The sequence below is a fragment of the Hippopotamus amphibius genome, chromosome 4 (genome assembly GCF_030028045.1).
Source record: "Hippopotamus amphibius kiboko isolate mHipAmp2 chromosome 4, mHipAmp2.hap2, whole genome shotgun sequence".
In the NCBI taxonomy this organism is placed as follows: domain Eukaryota; kingdom Metazoa; phylum Chordata; class Mammalia; order Artiodactyla; family Hippopotamidae; genus Hippopotamus; species Hippopotamus amphibius.
Window position 1 is genome coordinate 160,395,180 of NC_080189.1, and position 10,057 is coordinate 160,405,236.

Genomic DNA, 10,057 nt, shown 5'->3' on the forward strand with positions numbered 1-10,057 from the left:
TACCATATGATCCAGCAATCCCCCTCCTGGGCATATATCAGGAGAAAACTAGGAATTCCCTAGCGGTCTAGTGTTTAGGGCTCTGTGCTTCCACTGCAGGGGGCATGGGTCTGATCCCTGGTTAGAGAAATAAGATCCCACATGTTGGACGAAAGAAAGGAAAAAAAAAAAAAAGATACACTCACCCTAGTGTTCATAGCAGCACTATTTACAATAGCCAAGACATGGAAGCAACCTAAATGTCCATCAACAGATGGATGGATAAAGAAGATGTGGTACATATATACAATGGAATATTACTCAGACATAAAGAATGAAATAGTGCCATTTTCAGCAACATGGATGGACCTAGAGATTATCATCTAAGTGAAATAAACCAAAGACAGATATCATATAATATCACCTATATGTGGAATCTAGAAAAATGATACAAATGAACTTATTCACAAAGCAGAAATAGACTCACAGACAGAGAAAACAAATTTATGATTACCAAAGGGGAGATGGGGGGAGGGATGAATTAGGAGTCTGGGATTAATATACACATATTAATATACTATTAATATACGGTTATATAATAGTATATTATATAATAGTATATTAATACACTAATATAATATACTATTAATATACATATTAATGTACTGTTAATATATAAATATATAATATACTATATATAAAACAGATAAACAACAAGAACCTACTGTATAGCACAGGGAAGTATTCAGTATCTTATAATCTATAATGGAAAAGAATCTGAAAAAGAATATATATATGTATAACTGTACCCCCCAAACTAATACAACACCATAAATCAACTCTACGTCAATATAAAATAAATTTTTAAAAAAAGAGAGGATTTCTCAAGACAGGAAAAACAGGACGTTTGTAGGTTGATAGCAATGGTGTCACAGAAAGATAGTATTTGTTAATACAGGCAAGAGGGGGAGAATTTCTGGAGCCTTGTCCTTGGGTAGGAAGGAGGGGGTGTGATGTGGTGCATACGAGGAAGGCTGACTTTAGAGGGGAGAACCCTCAAGTTCATTGGTGGTGGCAGGAGAAAGGCAGGTACGTGGGCAGGTGCTGGCAGGTGGGTAGATATGGTGATGGGAGTTGGAGGAAGTCCCTTTTGATTGTTTCAGTTTTCTCAGCAACATTGTCATTGACATGAATTTTCTAACCTGTAGGTCTGCTTATGCCCATCCATGGAATCAAAGCCTTTGCTAGCTTCCTGTTGACCATAAGGTTCCGATCTGTCAGCTCCTCATAACCATGGTCTTACTCTAACCCCTCTGGAGCCACTACTCTCAACAGTTACCTGCCTTGCGCTGTCCTGGGCTGTTTCCTGAGCTCACCAAACTCCTTCATGCCTCTGGGTCTTTGCACCTACTCTTCCCTCCACCTAGAAGGGCTTTCTCCTGCTTTTCCAACTGAGAAAGCTTTACTCCTGTTTTGAAAGCCAACTGAGATGTCAGCTCCTCTCTGAAGCAATCAGTGCATCTCCCCTCAGACTCTGAGCTCCCCTCTCATGACCCCAAGTAGTGCATGATCACCAATTGTCACCAGATTTGTGCTGACCCAGTTAAATAAATTATTCTCTCAGCACTTTAGACTGACTTTTGTCTCCTCATTAGAGGTACGTTATTTCAGATCCCTCTAGCACTTAGCACAGAGCCTTGTGCATGAAACAAAATCAATACAGACAGACAGATACAAACAGACAGACAGACAGAAGAGTATAGAACCACCAACTGCCAGATCTCCCTTGTGAGTTATTGAAGGTATTGTTTCTGGTGCTCCGTGTAGTGTGTGTGCTCCGGAAGGCACAACTACTAGAGTAAAAGACAGGACTCAGTGTGTTCAATGAAGCAAAAAATCAGCAAGAATGTCTTGAGGTCAGAAACTGGAAGCCCAGCCAGACCCCGCTGTGGTTGGGTGCCCAGAGACGTGTACGCCCATCTCTGTAGGACAATCATGGAAACTCTGTATCTGGGCAGCTAAGAAACAGGAAACCTCTGTGCTGGGGCCAGCCTGCTGCCCAGAGCCCTTGATCTGGGTGTGGCCTGCAGCAGCAATGCTTTCTCTTTGAAAATTAACTAGCAGCACTCTCACATTCACTGATGGAAGCAGCCATTGTCACGACCCTTTAAAAGGTTTACCGCTTTTCTTAGGTTATGAAAGTAATACAGAATTATTTACTCCCCAGACATAGAAATGTATTAATAGGAGAAGAAAGTCACTTATAATGCTGCCTTGCAGAAAAAAAAAAACACAGCTAACATTCTGGTGTTCGTCATTTTTTTCCAAATTTTTTCTCTGTGTGCAGATTAATTTCCATAATTACATTCATTAAAAAAATGGAATCATAAATACATAGTTCTATAGCTTCACATTTTTTCCCTCTTCTGTGTCAATGGATATTAATCTACAGCAACGTTGTGAAAGCTAATTAGTCCATTGTATGAATGTACCATAACTTATTTAATAAATTCCCTTTCTAGGGACAGTTCAATTCATTCTTTTCTCTAATATAGCCGTAGAGAGGAGTTGAGAGCATGGACCTTGGAGTCTGATTGCCTAGATTTTTTTATTTTTTAATTTTTTTTTTTTTTGCTAGCTGTTTGGAGTTGGTTTTCCACTTGGTGCAAGCCACACGGCTATGAAGTGTGAGGAAGGCTCTCTTGTGGCTTGAATAGTAAAGAACAAGATTTCCTCAACTTCCTTTTTGGTCTTTTGCTGTTTTGGTATTAAAGAACCCAGCTGCTTCTGCTGGCTACAGCCTGTGTAGTTGGTCTCAGGGTGGGGAGCTGAGGGAAGGGGAGGGGTGGAAGCTCAGTGCCTTGGAAGGAAGCCTGGCGGCTGGTGGTAGCTACTCCAGATGGGGGCCTGCTGTTGGTTTTGCCGGGCTGGCTGCCAGGCTGCTGTTTCCCCATGGTTTCCCAAGACAGGTCACAGGTGACTGTGCTGGTGGATGCTGGGGGAGATTCCAAGTGCTCTGGGGACTCCAACACTGTGGCCATGAATGGGCGTGTGGACTTCCTGAAAAAGAAGTTGGCCCACCAGTGCCCAGGTCAGCACTGGGGAGACCACGGTGGCAGGGGAGGGCTTCCCCAGGGTACCGGGCTCTTCCACAGGAGCTGTTGCTGGAAGTGGAACCCAGGCGGCGCTAGTGGTAGTCATGGTTGGCCACCAGCTGAGCCACTGGAGGGGATGGCTGCCTTGCTCTTGCTTGTGGGCTGATGGGAATCTCAGCGGTGACCCTTCTCAGGCCTTGGCATGCGATTGCAGGTGGCACGGATGGGGGCACTTGGCCAGGAGCCCATTTGAAGAGGAGACCATGGGTGGCCACTCCACGACCCAGACATGGGGCTGACTGCCTAGATTTGAATCCCTAGATCCACTTACTAGCTTTGTGACCTCTCTGTACTCAGCCTTCCCATCAATAAAATGGGAATAACCATAGCACCTACTACTGCTGTCATAGGGTTGTTGTGAGGATCCAATGAATTAACATATGTCATGTGTTGAGAGCAGTTCCTGGCACATGGTAAGTTGCTGATGTGTTAGCTGTTGTTATGATGAGTAGTATTGGGGTGAACACTCCTGTCTATATCCTTGGGAGCCTAGCCTATTATTTTCTTATGTTACATTTCTAGAAGTGGAAATTCTGGGTGACTTTCATACTTGTCACCCAGCTGCCCTCCAGAAATGTACCAGCTGATTGGGAGTAAAGATGAGGGTCTGAAGGAGAATTTTCAATTTTGACTGTATATTTCTGTATTAACTGAATTTTCAGAAGAAGGTACTCATGCATTACTTGTATATATACTTTTAAATATCCAGTTTGCTCTCTTACCAACATATCTTTATAAGAACACATATCCCCTTATCCTCACCCACACTGAGCATGTCAATCCTTTGTCAGTGACAGTCTTTTAAATTTTTGCCAATATGATGGTTGAAAATGTTATCTCATCATCTGTACCTCTCGCTCATTTTTCATATATTTTGGGAGAAATAGTTATGTTGTATGTATTACAAAACAAATGTGTTTATATCATTTGTCAATGATAAACTCTGCACCTAAGAAGTAAAATCAAGATGCTATTAAAAAATAAAATACATTTTTAAAAATTAAAAAAGGAAAATGATGTGATACCCACAGATTTATATGAAAATGATTACCTTAATATTATTTATAAGACGAGACTGGCTAAATAAATTATAAAGTACGGTACCATCTATGTGTTGCTATGTTATGCAGCCATTTAAAAAAATCATCTTTGAGAAGAGTTTGTAGAACATCATTTGATAATAAGTAGAGGGAAGAGAAAATCACACATTAAAAATACAAAAAAGAAAAGGATGAGAAAGAAATACATTAAAATGTTAGCGGTAGTTCTTTAAGGGTGATAGAACCATAGGTCATTTTTTTCTCTACCTTTTCTTTTTAATTTTCTGTATTTTCCATATTTTCAATGGGTATGTTCTCACTCTTGTAATTAAAGAAAAAGGCATCATTTGCCTTGGGTAATTAAAAACTTGCATTTATAGGAGAGACTATGCATGTTTGGGGACAGAAAATACATGGGAAATCTCTGTACTTTCTGCTTAATTTTACAATGAACCTAAAACTGCTCTTAAAAATAAGGCCTATTAAAACAAACAAACAAAACTGGCATTTTTCTCTTATTGACTCTTTCCCAGACATACATTTCTGGGTACCAGACAGGAAAAGCCCCACTGGAGAAGCAAATTCAGCTACAAACACAAGCACAGAACACGAGGCTTGTAAGATAACTCCAAAGGTATGTTGGATTTTATAGCTAGAAAGTGTAAAATGAGGGCGAGGTTGAATTTCAAGTAAATAATAGACATAAGAAAGAAGCTGTGTGATGTCTCTTTTCAGCTGAAGTGTTTGAAGCTACGGGCATGAGCTGAAAAGGCAGTCAGTATCTGGGGCCTTTCTCCCTGCAAGTCTGTACCCTTCCATGCAATCTCCCTTGAGATCTCCTAAAAGCTCTGCCCAAGAGGGCAAAGGGGAAGAGCTGCCCCCAGGGCCAGCTGGGGTGAGACCGGCAGCTCACAGGCTGTCTCCCCTTCTGTGGTGTGTCCACATTTAGGAAACTGCAAACTCCAGCAGGGCCACTGCGAACCAGTCAATAAAACAAGGTGGGCTATGGGGAGATCTTAGATAAGAGGCACCATGTGAGGCCCAAGAGATGCTAACTCATTCTCATCCCTGTGATTGACACTCAGCCCAGATTTATACCAGGTTTACTGCTATTTCCTTGATAATGTTCCTGCAAGGTTTTTGTTGGGAAAATTTAGTGTTTGTCTTTGCGGGATTTGTTCATTCATTTCCTAGACTCAGTTGGATTCCGATTGGACCAGCCTAGTAGATCACCATCCCAGTACGTTTGGAGAAATGTGGACTAAAATGCCTTATCCTGAAACAGCCTCTCCTGTGCAGATGTCACAGGACCTAAGGGCCTACCACTGGTGACTCATAAAAGCGATCGCTTAACCACACATTTATATATGAATACACTTTTGCCTGACCCATAGTATCTCTGAATAGCTTCCCATCCTAGTACTTAGCAGGCTCAGCAAACTCTAGCTGCCACCTAAGACTTGTTCAAGGTGGCACATCTCAAGGGCATACAGCATTCCTATGCTTTACTAAGGTGTTTTCATATGACCTCACCTCTGCTTCATTTTCTGAGGGTCCCCGCATCATCCCATGTGACTGTGGATGGGAGCGGGGCACCCATTCATCTCTGGTCCAGCCCTGAGTAGCTCTCCTTGCTGCACTGGCTGATGGTGGAAATGGTGAGAGGAGGTCAGACTGACGGCCCAGTGTGCACAGCCCTGACCATCCGCAGACACAGATACAACCAAGTCAGAAGCCCTGGTTGTCTGCGTGACTAGTGCCCATGAATTATATGGCATCATCTACTGGTGTTGGACCTGGGTCAGACTTGCCAGCTCTTAGGTGACCTCACACAAGTTAACTTTGCCTCTTCCCTCCCTCAGTTTCTCCGTCTGTAAAATGGGGTTGATAACAATGCCGTTTTCTTGGGGTTCGGTGAGGCTCACAGGTGTTAACATGTGCCCAGTGCCTGTACTCTCCAGCACTGGTAACAGGTGCTCCTTAGGTTGCAGCTTCCTTTCCTCCTAGGGCAGGTGTGGGAGGCCCCATCGCCCTGGAACTTGAGCACTGGAATGGGCTTAGGGATCACCTGGTACGGTGGGTGGTTTCCAGACTTTTAGATATCAATCAGTAATAAAATGAGAAAAAAAAAAAAGGATCAGCTTGAGCGTTGCTGACACTTTATTGGCAGTTAAGGGCACAAAAAATAAGTATAAAAGACTGCAGTCGGGACTTCCTAGGTGGCGCAGCAGATAAGAATCCACCTGCCAACGCAGGAGACATGGGTTTGATCCCTGCCCCAGGGAGATACCACATGCCGCGGAGCAACTAAGCCCATGCACCACAACTACTGAGCTGTGCTCTAGGGCCCATGAGCCACAACTATTGAGCCCATGTGCCACAACTACTGAAGCTCATGCGCCTAGACCCCGTGCTCCACAACAAGAGAAGCCACTGTAATGAGAAGCCCGCGCACTGCAGCAAAGAGTAGCCCCTGCTCACCGCAACTAGAGAAAGCCCATGTGCAGCAATGAAGACCCAACGTAGCCAATAAATAAATAAATAAATTTATATAAAAAAAGACTGCAATCTACTATCGTTTTTATTTCATAAAAAAAGAATCTTAACCACCGTGTCTAAAAAAAAACAGGAAGGGCATAATATCTAAATAAATTTAGCTTCATTAAAAAACTCTTTACATTGTCTTTTCTGAAAATCAGTGAAAACATCACAGACCAGTGTTAAGGAACCTCTGATCATCAAGCCATGCCTTCGCTTTATGGATGAGGCAACCGAAGCCCAGAGAGGTAGAGTGACATGCCCAAGGTCACACAGCAGCTGCCATGTCTCACTGCTATCTAGGACAATACCCCTGGACATGAGCATTTCTTTCATGTGGCTGAGACAGGTGCTCTGAGCTGAGAGTTAGAGGTCTGGGCTCTACTCCCAGCCATTTGACCCCAAGCCACACTTTATGCCTCACCTGCTTTTCTAAGATGGGGATGACAATCGCCCCCTCACTCAAGACTGTCTGAGAACCTAATGAAAGAAGAACTTCAAAAGTGCTCGGAGATGCATACCAGGGTATTATAGAGTGAGGTATTAGCAGTGAAAAGTCTCACCGTCTGTGATTTACTCGACAGTATTTCTGCCAACAGAAATAGATGAAGCAAGTATGGCAACATAGGAACAATGGTTAAATCTAGGCGATGGGTGTATAGATGGGTATTGTTATGCTAGTCTCTGCACTTTTCTGCATACTTGAAATTTTTTTGAATAAACATTCCGTCATCATAAAAAGTGCTCTGGCAAGGTAAATGGAAGGGATGGTGTTACTCACAGAGAAGACGCCCTCAGGGAGGTCCGGTCTTGGGCTCTTCAGCAGGTGGGGCTCGCCACCCCAGGAGCTGGAGCAGCCTTCACCAGCCTTGGGTACACAAAGCCACGGTCAGGAAGTGATTTTGGTTTCTGTGCTTCCTCCCCAGGCAGGCCTGATGCCTGTGGCTTGGTAAGGGAAGCCTCCCAGCTCTTCTCAGTACAAGGCACCATCTGACAGACCCAGCCCTGCTGCAGCCGCTGGCACGGGGGACAGTGGGGGCTGCCTAGCGCAGCCAACCACTGTGGGGGGGCTTATGAATATGCAGATAGAGGCTGGAGCTGGTTGGCTGCCCCCTGCCATCTCCCACCCCTATCCCATCTCAGTTGCCCAGAAGAATCAGCTTAGAGAGGACCTTCCTGAAATGCCATCTCTTCTGTTGTTGCCTAAGGATCCACGGAGCCCCTTGAAATTTTAAGACTGAATTACCCAGCTTCTCCCATTACACTGGCCTCTAGCAGGGAGCTCCTGACCTCTGCTTCCAGATTCTCCAGAGGGTCAGCTTCAAAGTGAACATCTTTCTCACTGCCCCTCAAGCATCCTGAGGATATGGAAACCAGCCCAGCACCAAAAATATGGCATCTCAGCTCTGCAGGAAGGCTATGTGGCTTCTCCCTCCAGCAGAGGTCTGAACACTGTTGGGGAGGCTGTTGGCTGGGCCAAAAGCCCCCTTCTCTGGCAGAGCTGAGGAGAACTCACTGGCCAAATCACTTCCCCTGAACATCACTAGAATTTTAGCAACTTCTCCTTCAGTTTGGAAAGTGGAGTGAATGTTGTGAAATACAGCAATGAAAATCGATGAGCTAAAGCTCAATTCAACATGGGTAAATCCTCAAAACATAATGTTGAGTGAAAGATGTAAGCTACAGAATGACAGTGATTCCACGTATATTACATTTAAAAATAGGACAAAATGTCTAGATTTTTGCTAAGTACTCATCTGTCCATCATTTTTAATTACAACTGAATGAAGAGATAGATGGATGGAATCTAGGTGTCATGAGTCATACAAAGTGAATAGGGTATAGTCTCTATTTTATGGACCCCAGGCTCTAGCCCCATCTACCATCTGGTCAATAATATTAGAAAAAAATATAAGTAAGGATGTGAGTGTATGTTCAGACCACACATGAATATTGGGGAATTTCAATTAAAGGAAAAGAATGCTATGTGTATTATTTAAGCTGAGCTGCCCTCTCTGTGGGGGTTTTTTTTTTTCATTAACTGAGCCATTTATTCTTCCTAGAAACACATTTTTTTAATATAATTTGAAAGTAAATACATCTTTTCCTCAATTTAAAGAATAGACAAAAACATGTGTACAGTTTAGGACACATGCATATTGAAGCTGCAATGAAGGCAAGGGGATGGTTAATATGTAATTCAGTGTAGCAGTGGTCAACTCTGGGATGACCAGCAAGGAGGGTAACATGGGGCTTTGCCATTTCTTTAGCTGCGTGGTGAGTGTGGGTATTCCTTTTATTACTTTTCTTTAAATCATACACATGTATTTATACATCCTTTTGAATATATATTTTGCTATAAAATTTTTAAAATTTTATTTTGAATCCTGCCATAAACACAAGTTTATGAGCTTGTATTCATCAACTCCTGCTGATGACGCTGTGTCCTGAAAGGCTTTAAATACAGAAGAAGGTGTGAGGTTATTGGGTTGGACCTTGGGCTCCACGGAAGCTCCTATGTGACTCTCAAGGAAATTAGTTTCAACCTTTATCCTGTGATAAAGGTTAACATTAGTTTTAACCTTTATCTTGTGAGAGAAATTTTGCATGCTGCTGTGTGTGCACGCCTACACGTGTGGTATCTAAGACTGTAACATCTAATTAACTTGGGCGATCACTGAAACGCCAGGAGAAATGCTTTGCTACCTTATCCAGGCCTGAGCTTCTAAAGTCTCAATAAGAATCTCAAAAATTAATGATTTAAAACTGAGAAAACTAAGTAGCTATCTAAGAAATATTAACAGCCACCCCTGCAAAGGATGGCCACAACTCCTGATGGCTGTTTTGGGACTCTTTAGCTGCATCCAATAGTGTGGTCAGCATGGCAGTATTTAGTCATTCCACTTGTATTTACTGAGTACCTATGGAGTACCAGCCACTGTGCCCTGTGCAGGGGGTTCAGGAAAATAGAGTCATCTCTTTCCTTCTGCCGCTCTGCCCAGTAGAGGAGACAGATGGGTAAAAACGACATCACAATGCAATGTAGAGATACGATGCTTTGGAAAAACAGAAAAGATATCTGTTAACTCTGCTAGAGGGAATTCGGAAGGGATTCGAAAGGTAGAGGATGATTAGGAGTCCCGAGGCAAATAGGAGTTGGGAGCAGCCTGGTGAAGGAGTGAAATAGCACTAAAATGCAGCACCTGTGAGAATAGGGATGGGGAGGTAGGAACAGGATCATAATATAGCCAGAGGCCAGGTTATCAAGTGCCTGGTCAAGTTGAAGAGTTTGGACTTTATCCTACTGACAGGGAGAAGCCATTGAAGGACTTTAAGCAGGTGAGT